Raw genomic sequence first — 11,571 nt, 5'->3', positions numbered from 1 at the left:
TAAGGAACATGTTAAAAATATTTAAAAGGAGAATTCAAAAATCACACACGCAGTACTGTAATCATATCTGCTAAAATAGGTTTATAATAAGTGCCAAACACTTTAATATCAGGTCAATCATCCATTGCATTCCACCAGACAAAACTCATTCACAGGTCTATGGAAAAGAACCATCACACTGCTCTAACTCTTCTGCACTTTTCATAGTTGTCAAACAAAACAAGTCAAAAGCAATGGGTGGATGGATGGATGGAGGGAGGTTACAGAATCATGTAACCCAGAGGGTGTGCTAGATGGAACAGATACTCGATATTTTTGCCCATTTCAAAGTCCTTTCTCTCACAGTCTGGCCTGATCACCCACAAGCAGACCACTTTCATGTTTGGACAGGTTTTTTTCAGCACCCATGTGTGTTCCTTATCTTAGAAATGAGAATGAGAGTAAGGAATCCTGAGTCCAAAAAGACCAACGCTCCCGTGATGGCACTCTTTTAAATTAAAAGAAAATAGCATTCACTGAATGAGTAAATGTAAAGTTTTTGTTTTCATCCCTGAACCTGGGGATGTTTAGAAAATTTAGTCCAGTTACAGAGAAATAATGAAATTTAGAGATTTCCTACATTTGGATGGAGACATGTTTAGACTTAATAAATATGCCAGCGTGTTAATATAGTTTCTGTCACAAAATAAAGTGCTCAGTCAAGAGTATCCCATCACATGCATTCAGGAAGGGCTGGTTTTGCTCCTTTGTGGGGAAGTATGCTTGAGTAGCACTATGCTTGAAAAACTAATGAAAACTATTTTATTTTTTAAAAACTCAGACTTTTTCTTACCAAGTCAAAATAATGATAGTTTACATCATAATGCAGCACAGTTAAGTTTTCTCTACTGTCCATAAGGAGTGGAGTCATGATTCTTAACAATCTAGAAGGAGCCATGGCTAGGTGAAATTTGAAAGCACTTGAAGGATTTTTCTTGTCCTTATTCGATATCCTCTTTTCTTCTCTGGTTCTTCCTTTCCTGTCCCTCAATATCAAATGTCTACATAGCTTTCCGTTGTAGAATTACCCAACTGGCCAGATCGGCCAGTTACTCATGCTTTTAATTTACCCCACCCATCACTTCCCTCCACATCATGACCCACAGCAGGGCATATTAGTTGACTTTCAGTTTGCAAATAATGTACAAAATTAATCCATTAAAAGAAGAAGGATGAGTAACCGAGTTGAAAGGGTTGTTCTAAACTGGTGCAAGATTTAGGGAGAAGAAAAATGATTCCAAAGCTGTGAAATCTTGATGGTTTATGTCCTTGAAGGCAGAGGGTGGGGCAGTGTCTGAGGGATATTTATAGCATTACATAAACTTTACAGATGGCACTTACCTCGTAAGTGGGCTCTGCTCATTCCTCAGTGTGTGAAAAGGAGGCTTGGTCCTTGTGTTTCACACATTGCCAGGGATATTGCCCATTCACTGCACCATGTATTATATGTGGGGACGTTATTGATATACCTCTCTAAAGAAAAGAATTCAGGAGCAAAGTTTGTACGTACTCTAAAAGTATTTGCCAAAAAATAAATAAATTAATAAATAAATAAAAGTATTTGCCAGATAATTAGAAAATGTTCCACTGCTTCAAAGACCTTTCATATAATACACAGTTAAATGATTATTTTGGAGGTTATTTGGAGTATTATTACCTTTGAGAAAGCATTGTTATTGGGCACTTTTTTCTAGGAGACATTAATGTGTATAATTAAAAACATACAATTCAACCTCTCTGCAGGACATCTATGAAACCATTTATGGGTTGTTTTTTCTTGTCCTTCTAGGTGTTGCTGACTGTGGGCTCAAAGTAATGAGAAAAAAGTTATTTTTAGGTTGGCATAAGTGTTTTGGTTGCTCTAAACTAAAAAGCCTTATTTAGAGTTTGCATACACTACTACGGTACACTGTGTTTTATACAAAGCTAATTGCTTTCCTTAGTTCTGCCATTATCCATTTTTTTTTCTAATAAGCCTTTCCCCACTAAAGAAATGAAAATGGAGTAGATTTGTATTGCTAGTTGGGAAAAAAAAATCAAATGTTCAAAGTAAAACAATATATTAAAAACACTTCCTTGCCACTGCTACCCCAGTTTATAAGGAGTTTACTTTTTCATCTATTTTGAAAGTAAAATATAAGGGGAAATACAGGGTTCTATATATGTTCATATGACTAGATGCACAAAATTATCACTATTTGCCTGCATGTTTGCAAAGATCATGGATGAGATAAATTTTTGTGTAACCCTTATGCTCATGGGTAACCCAATATTCATAATCACTATTATACACTTTTATAAGCACTTACATTTGTTCTTATCTTGGTTGGTTGCTGAACAAGGCAATGTAACTCCTCATGGACCTTGAACTTAAGAGTTCACCATCTAAAATCATAAATGAGAGACCATTGCCTAAATAGTTGCTTAAAGTCTCACCATTGAGTTTTAAGCCCAATTTATTCTGACAAATGAATACTAACTTGGATATAAAGCCCAAATCACTGTCCCCAGACCATTGAACATTTGATAATACATGGAGATGTGGTTCTAAATAGCTAATTCAGGATATGATTGCACTAGCCACTCCAATATGAAGATGACTGTGATTTATTTGAACAGGCAGTTTTCCTATGCCCAGCCATAGGGAGGAGAGAACCATGTTGGCCACAAGGCAGGCACATAGATTTTTATCAGACTGAGTTGGAGCACTTCAGGGTGAGTTGAGGAGCCAAATACAGACAAACAAGTTTACCCCTGAAGAGTGTATGCATTCTGAAATAAGGGAGCAGAAACTAAAGGAGGATTAAGAAATGAGTTCCTACTTACTGCCCATCAGCCCTTTGTCAATTTTATGATACTATCTGAAAAGATCATTCAAAATGTGCTTTTCGGATTTTTCAGATGCTTTCAACGCTTCCCGTAGGTTTGTAATCTCCAAATGAGCAGCTGTGTGTCAGCATCAGTGAGGCTGAACCTAGCCCCATGATCTAGATCTGTCCACCATCCATTCTCTGAGCCCAGCCCTGCATTGCCTTCCCAAGGATCTTCATTCCCCCAGTGGAAGAAAACAAAATTCTATTTCCAGTCACCTCAGCCCAGCCCCAGCTGAAATGTAGCAAGCCCCTTATTTAAAGTGTTAAAAACAGAGAACAGGGGAGGTTCAAGGAAGGCAGGAGAAAGTGTCTTAGGAAAACGGGTCTCTCTCTGTTTTACTCTCTTTGAAAATACATTTAAAGAGCCTAAGAGGATTTCATAAGCACAAAGATTGAGAGAACTAGACATGTAAGAGTCTGGTTATTCTTTGATCTACTCTCCCTTCCTAATATGTCCTACTTCTAAGCACTCTGTGAGAATTAAACACCTAATAGCCAGACCTCAGAAAAGCCATTGTACTTACTCTTTACATATTTAGGGGACGGACTTGATTTCCTGAAGTTATCAGTGAAAGGGAGTCTTGACATAAAAGGTTCTTATTCCATGTTATTGTAGGTAGAAGTTTCATTCTCATGATCTTTGCTCTTTGGCCCACAACTGTGGTTAAGTTATATTATGTGGCAAAAGGAATTTTGCATATGTAATTAAGGTTACTCATCTGCTGACCTTAAGATAGGATGATTATCCTGTGTGAGCCCAATCTAATCACATGAACCTTAAAATGCAGAGAACATTCTTTAGCTAGAGGCAGAAGGGATGCAACAGAATAGAAAGTCAGAGATTCAAACATGAATGTGCCTTGGTGACTTGAAATGGAAAAGACAACAGGACAAGGAATGGAAGTGGCCTTCAGGAGTGAGAGAAGCCCCTGGCTAACAACCAGCCAGAAGATGAGGACCCCGGATTCCAGCCATAAGGAACTGAGCTCTGCTAATAAGCACATCTTGCCCCATCTCAAGGGCCTTCAGACAAAAGCGGGGGCCAGCTGACACCACAGCTTCGGCCTTGTCCAACCCAAAGAAGAGGATCGGTTAAGCCTACCCAGACTTCTGACCTACAGAACTGTGATAAATCTGTGATAAAGAAATAAACCTAGATAAATAAATCTGGGTTGTCTTAACCTGCTAAATTTGTGTAATCTGTTATGTCATTAGTAGGAGATTAGGAATACACCTGCAAGGAACCATCTTCTCCCGAAAATAACACACATACACAAACACAATGAAGACTGTAGATATCAGGTCAATCTACTGTTTAGATTTTATAGTAAAGTAAGCACAAGATAGATTAGGGGAAACCCCTTAAAACTCATCTCACCTCTAATTTAAGTAGAGAAAATAGTGTTGGAAAAAATTTCCCATCATTAAAATGGAGTGATAATCTACTTCTAAGCACTCTGTGAGAATTAAATGTGATTAAAAAATAAAGCACCTAGCACAAAGTACTCTATACATGATATTCTTCCTCCCCTCCTCCTCCTGCTGCTGCCCAAAGGAGGCTGTTACTTGGTATTACAGTGCCTGTAACCAGAGTTGCACACCTTGAAAAAATGCCATAATGTAAACCGGGCACTGCCAAGCCTGGCAGTGCACCAGTATCATCTGCAGTGCTTGTTAACTATGGACTTCCACAGCCCACACTAGACTTACTGACCGTGAATCTCCAGAGGTAGGCTATCAGGGATGTGAACTTCTAACATGTTCCCAAAGCGAGGTGAGTCTTGTGCAGTTGCAGGACCCGCACTCAAGAATCCTGCAGCTTGGAGATGGTCAGACTTGATTAGGATGGAGTAATCAACAGCTGAGCTATGGGAATCCGCCAGATGGGTAATGTGGCCCCACGACATGGTCTATGGCAGCCTCATTGCTTCCTCTGGCAGCGGTGTGGTCTGCTCCATCTGCTCCTCACGGATTTCACCAGCAAGCTCAGGGAGGACAAAGAAGCTATGTTCTTCTACCTCTTAGTTGATGACGGCTAGGTAGGAGGGCGCTGATATAAAAGAAGAAGAAAAAAGAATGTCAGAGTGTGACTACACATAATCATGCTTAGAGCTGCTGAGTTGATAGCTGCCCTTGTAACTCAGCTATGGTTGAAGTTGGAAAATCTGCCAGGTTTGTAGGAACTGACCTCTAGTAGCGATTGTGACTGTTATTTTTTTCTTTTATGGTGTTTCCTTTTAAACTATGTTTGAGATCTTTGTTGCAGGCATATACCCTGGGGCAGCAGCCTGGTGTGTGGAGACTTCAGTGAGATACTGCACATCAAAAGACAGAGTATAAGTGTGACGAATTGCAATGACAAGGCTGAGTTGGAGGTAAGTTGTGCATGATAAAGTGAACTGAAGACTCTTTCCCGTGACAGTGCAGAGGGGATAAGAGGGGTAACCTGAGGATATGGACTGCACTCTCCTCCCTAGAAAGTATGCCCACACGTGCTCTGTACCATTATCCCCTGATCACACATCCAAGGTCTGCATTCACCCTGTCCAAAATAAATATCATCTGCCATCAAGTGCACACATTATTAGCAACAGGCTACATGAGTTAATCATTCATGAAGGTGGGGAATTTGGCATTGATCCAAAGTTAAGCGATGTGTGAGTGGGATGAAAGAGGCTTGCCTAGGTATTCAGAAGAAAGACCAATGCAAACAGGGCCAGGCCATAACAAAGCAGTGCAGTTATTAAAGCCCTCCCATGGTGAATAAATAAAACCTCACCGATGACAGCTTAAAAAAAAACAAAAACTTACCCCTGTAGTGACCTCTTTATGCCCCTTCCTCTTTTTGGCTTAAGAAACAAACTTAAAGTTTATAAAACTTAAAGGACAAAACCAAACCATATTACAAATATTTAGCAAAACTCATTCACATAACACACGGAGTTTCACTTTCGGCTGATGCTTGATATTAAGAAACGGTCATGGCTGGTCTTTTGGCATCTTCCCAACTGGACGTCCTTATAGGACTGCCAGGAAACTGTTGATTAGGGAGAGTTACAAAATAAAGGGGATCCGGAGAAAAGAAATTACAACTGCCATGCAAATGTGTTGACATTTTCTAAGATGTGCTTTGTGTCCACTGTCAACTGTTATCATTTATCTGGAACATCTCTTATGAGTCAGGTACCAAGAGCGTTTAGTAACTGGATATATGATATGGCAAGTTCTTTCGTTTCATAGTTGGGAACACATCTTTGTACTCCTCTCCTTATCTTGTACAAACTTAACTTGATTAGCAGTTTTCTGTTGCACAAATAAAAAGAGAAAAGACCCTTCCAGACTTGTCAAACAATCTGATACAGTATTTTAGAATTATAAAAAAATGATATGTTAATACATTAAATTCTCTTAGATGTACAGTGTTCATTGCATCACAAGGAGTATTGCAGTGTCCCATGATGCTCGAGGAACAATGGTGAGCAAAGCCCTGAATCTGGCACAGCCCTGATAGCTGACGTAGGATTCCTGCAGACTCTGGAAGTCTGAGGCTAACTTTCATTATTATCCCTATGGCATATCACGCTCCAGTTTTCATCATTTTCTCAGCTGGGTTCTTCCCTGTCTTTCCAATAGCCAGTGCGGGGTTTTGATTGCTTTTAGCTAAGCAAGGCATTCCAAGCTATTTCTGAATACCTGTTCAGGGGATACTTCTCAGTTCTGGAGGAGGTAGTTCCCTCTATTTTGTTTTTACTTTTTTGAAGACCCTAGCACTGCTAGAATTCAGAGAGAAAGTTTTCACCAAATGTGCTGATACTTTTTCTATTTCCATTTCTAATGTTGGCCCCTGTATCAATACCAGTCAATATCAATCAGTGTCAATATTGGTTAGGATTTTCCAAAGAAACAAGAATATATATATTATATATATATATATTATTATTTATATATATATATATATATATATATATATAAAATGATATGTGTTGTATGTATATATATATGTGTTGGGAGCTGCCGAGTTTTGGCCGCCTCAGGCAAGGATATATTGCTCTCCAGGAGCGACCATAAAAACAAGATTTACATCTGGAGGCTAGGAGAGTGCATTTCCTGGTCCAGGATTGGAAGACAGTCAGACTGAGCCAGACAAAAAAAGCCAAAATGAACAAAAGATCAACCGCGTTCGGGCTTATGCAGCGCTAATCTTCCCCTACCCAGTATTGCAGACGAAAGTCTGGGCGCTCCTTTTGATGCTGTGTTTAAAGTTTCAGTTTCGGTTTCCCCTTTTTCTAATAATCATTTGACTCTGTTACCTGGCAACCAGTTTCCCGCCCCTAACCCTATAAAGGTTTGATTATCCTTTTGAATAAAGGGGCTTGATCAAAATCGCTTGTCTTGCCTCACTCTCTGTGCTCCCCTTCCTGCCCTACTCTCTCCCTCCCTCAGGAACAGACCCGCAAGGATTTATCACCCCGCAGGCTGGGGCGGGACCAGACATATATGTGTGTATATATATATATGTGTATATATACATATATACACACACACATACTTGCATGTATGTATATACCCATATGTATATGTGTGTGTGTATATATATATATATATATATATACACACATACATATCATGCATATGGATTTTCTTACATATATACAATATTATAGCTGAGTCAAATGGAGACATAAACCTAACCATCACAGTCTTCATCTAAGGAGAAAACATCTACCCTCCACAGCATTTTGAAAAAAATCTATTTGCATTCTTAAGAAATCTATATTCCAATCTTTTCCAGAAATAATGGATAGAACTTTGGACCAATATCTCTGTTTAGCTCTCTTGTCTAGAGAAGATTCTTGATAGAGAGCAGTGACTTTTCATTTTTTTCATGGATCTTCCTTTGAGAATTGTTGCAAGCTTTGGGCACCCCCCCTTTAGAAAAAAATGTCCACACACACAGCTGTAATATTTCACAAAACCCTCAGGTCCTCAGATGTTTCCTTTAATGGACCTTACACTGCAGTTTGTAACCCTTTGCTCTAGATTAAAGATGAGAAATGGGACATTCTTCACTTTATTTGGGGAAGGTTTCTTTTTTCAGCATGTGAGCTAAATACAAATTAATTTTAAAATAGACAAGGTTGGTTGAAGCAACAAGCAAGGCTGTATCACCATAGATAATTTAAGACAGGAAGTCAATTAACCAAAAAGAAAACACATTCTCAAAAAGTCGTTTTTGCCCCCAGGACCCATATGAAATGTTTTACTATCATTGTCACCTCCATAAAGGAGAATCTTACTTAATATCTTATTATCTTATCTTATATCCTTAATTATCATAGGGAACACATGATTTTTAAAAGGGCCATTTTTTAAAATCTAGAATCTCATCTATACGTGAAATCACTAGGTATTCCAATTGACTGCCATGCCCTAACGTAAGAGTGTAGATATACTGCTGTAAGCGGATCACTGATCATTGTTCACATTGATGTTGTTATTACTGTGAAGAAAAAATGAGTCTTTGTGTGATAGCATATCACACTCTGTTTATAATGAACTAAATAGGCAATCTTAAATAATTATCAGAGGATCTTCCACCTGGATTGAAGAGTGATTTTATGCCAAACACTGTTTCAGTGGTGTTAGTACCATTTGGTATAAGACTTTTTATGAATAAAAGAGTATTTATAAAAGTCATATTTGTATAGACGCTATCTAAATAAAACATTGTACTGAATAGCTATATTATCATATAAGAAACACAGGGACTTTAAATGAGAGACCCACAGTGGTCTGTAGTTTTGAATATAGTACTACCCAGGTTGAGGGTACTAAAATTAAGATAGTCATTGGCAAAAAAATAGAAATCGGTGGTCAAGGCAGTGAGAAATATGAATAGATACCTAGAGAGATGAGACAAAAGCATAGATATACATACATACATAGACATATATTAGAAAAACTGAAGATATTTGTTGCTTAGAAAAGTATTGCAATAATACAAGAACCCTGAAATATTTAAATAAGATTCATGTTAAAGTCCAGATGCAAGAGAGTATGCAGAGTGTGCTACAATTTGCATCAAAAAGGAATGTGTGCATGTGAGTACATTTGTACGTACATGGACTATCTCCATTGGTCACACAAACAAAAGCATGATGACAGTGGTCGTTCACAGACAAGTTTACTTCTCACTGAATGTATTGTAGGGTTTGAATTTTTAACTAGTGTGTAGATAACCTAATTAAAAATGTTACTTAAAATAATATTGCTATAAAGTGGATAAGAAATTCCAGTTCCAGCTATTTGTTGTAGGATTTACTCCTATAATGGGAATAAATAGAGGAAAACAAATATTAATTAATTATGTTCTATGTGTCAGAAAGTTTAACACATTATCTCATGTTCAAGTAAGATCTCCTAGTCTCATTTCAAATAGTTATATTGTGGGGTGCCAGGGTTGCTCAGTTGGTTAAGCGTCCAACTTCAGCTCAGGTCATGATCTCATGGCTCATGAGTTCAAGCTCTGTGTCAGGCTCTGTGCTGATAGCTCAGAGCCTGGAGCTTGCTTCAGATTCTATATCTCCTCTCTCTCTCTGCCCCTCCCCTGCTTGCAATCTGTCTCTTTACCTCTGTCTCTCGAAATAAATAAACATTACAAAATTTTTTTTAAAAATAACAAAAAAGAAAATAAAATAGTTATTTTGAGACCCAGCAAACTGAAGAACCTGTTCAAGTCACTCCTATGATGTAAAATGGAGGTAGAAATTGATTTCAGGTCTGTTTGACTCTGAGCCTCCTGCTTAAAGCTCCCATCTGGTGGAACCGTGTAGCAGATGATCCCTAGGGTCTATTCCAGTCCTACTGCACTACGACTTCTGAAAGACAAGCTGAGAAATGAGTGGTTTCCAGTCTTTTTGATTATTATTATGAAGTAAAAAAAAGACCATCTGGTAAATAAGCAAGTAGTTCTTTGCTTTTGAAATTTGAATGTTGATAATGTTAAGGTTAGTAAGAAGAGAAGTTCAAAACAGGGCTGAATAAAGAGGTTATAAGGAATATTACAGGCATATGAGGATCTTTTGACAAATTGCCGATACTGGCATTTAGAGCAAAGACAAAAGTATAGAGTTACTTGAAAGACACCGGGCCAGTGAAGATACTCGGAGAACAGGATGAACTCATTGCAGCTGGGAAATAGAGAGATGAGCTCAGGGCTCTTGTATTGGACATCAGAAAAGAAGGGGAGCTGAGAAAAGCAACAATTTCTGTGGCTCACATGACCAGTCCCAAAGCTCTTCCCAAGCCTTTCCCAGTTTCATTCACATTCTCACGATTTCTTCCAACCACTTGGCTGATTTCGGAAGAAATGACACATATTTCATTGAACTCCCAGAACACTCTTATTAAAGATATTCCCTCAACAAGAACTGTTTTAGTTTTTGTTGGAAAAATTACAGCTACACAAGCAAGCCAATTACTATATCTGATAACAGACATGACTGACCAGTGGGTAACATGCCGAACCACAACAGAATTAACAATTTGCCTCCTATTTCTTTGTTGTACAAAGTATAGCATAGTTTTCAAGGCTTTGTTTAGACTAAAAGATACTAATAAGAGCTGGGTGATAGCGGCCTACAAACATTATAAACGTATCTGAAACCTTGGTTAATGCAATGTTTATTAGGTTTATGCAATAAAATTAATTAAGTTAGACTATATCAATTTGGAATTTGAGATAAATCACTCAGAGTCTGGGCTAAGTGGGTTTCCATGTATTAGGAAGAAGTATGTTTGCTGAGTCAATTAATAAAATAAACCCTATATAGAGGAGCATTAAAATATTTACTGTGGAATGAAAACTATTTTTCAAGCACCTTCTAAACCAGTGGATCTCAATCAGCAATGATTTTGTACCCAGGCAAACATTTGGCAACACTGGAGGCATTTTTGGTTTTTACAATGAGTCCTGGGGATGGCCACTGGTATCTAGCAAGTAGAGAGAGGCTAAGGATGCTGCCAACCATCCTACAGTGTTTACAGTGCACAGGACTGTCTACCACCACAGAGAATTATCCAGCCCACATCGTCAGTAGTGGTGAGGTTCAGAAACCTCTAAAAGATAAAGTCAGTTTATCTTATGTCAGGATGCCTACCAACTACGTTGATCCAATCATTAAAGTAGGTCCCCTAAAACTTCCACTAGGAAATCTTTGGGTAGTCCAGCCTAGTTAATGGCATAAAAATCACTTAATGTGTTTGTCAGTCTTTTCATGTATTAGGACTCTAATGGGAGACGCTGGTGTTAGTTTATGGTAGTGAGTCACAACTGTCACCACAACCTCAACTCCAATAAGACAACCAAGACACTTGAAAATGATCAAACTGAATCTGTTCTTAAAACCTGTCATGTCACACAACTTGCAAATGTAGACATGTCTTTCCCTCCTTGTACTACATAGAGTCTAGGAGAAATCTCAATTCATATTTTTCTCTTTCCATAGAGATGTTGTCTTGAATTTGCAGTCATGGATTTATTTAAGAAAACAACACTTGATGAAACTGACCACTCGAGTCATTGGGTTTAAACTAACTTTGCATTGTATAATATATACTACTAGAAAAAATATGCCTTAATGATAGAACCACGGATATG

The sequence above is a fragment of the Suricata suricatta genome, chromosome 3 (genome assembly GCF_006229205.1).
Source record: "Suricata suricatta isolate VVHF042 chromosome 3, meerkat_22Aug2017_6uvM2_HiC, whole genome shotgun sequence".
Lineage (NCBI taxonomy): Eukaryota > Metazoa > Chordata > Mammalia > Carnivora > Herpestidae > Suricata > Suricata suricatta.
The sequence above is the reverse complement of the archived record's forward strand: the minus strand, read 5'-3'. Positions refer to the sequence as shown.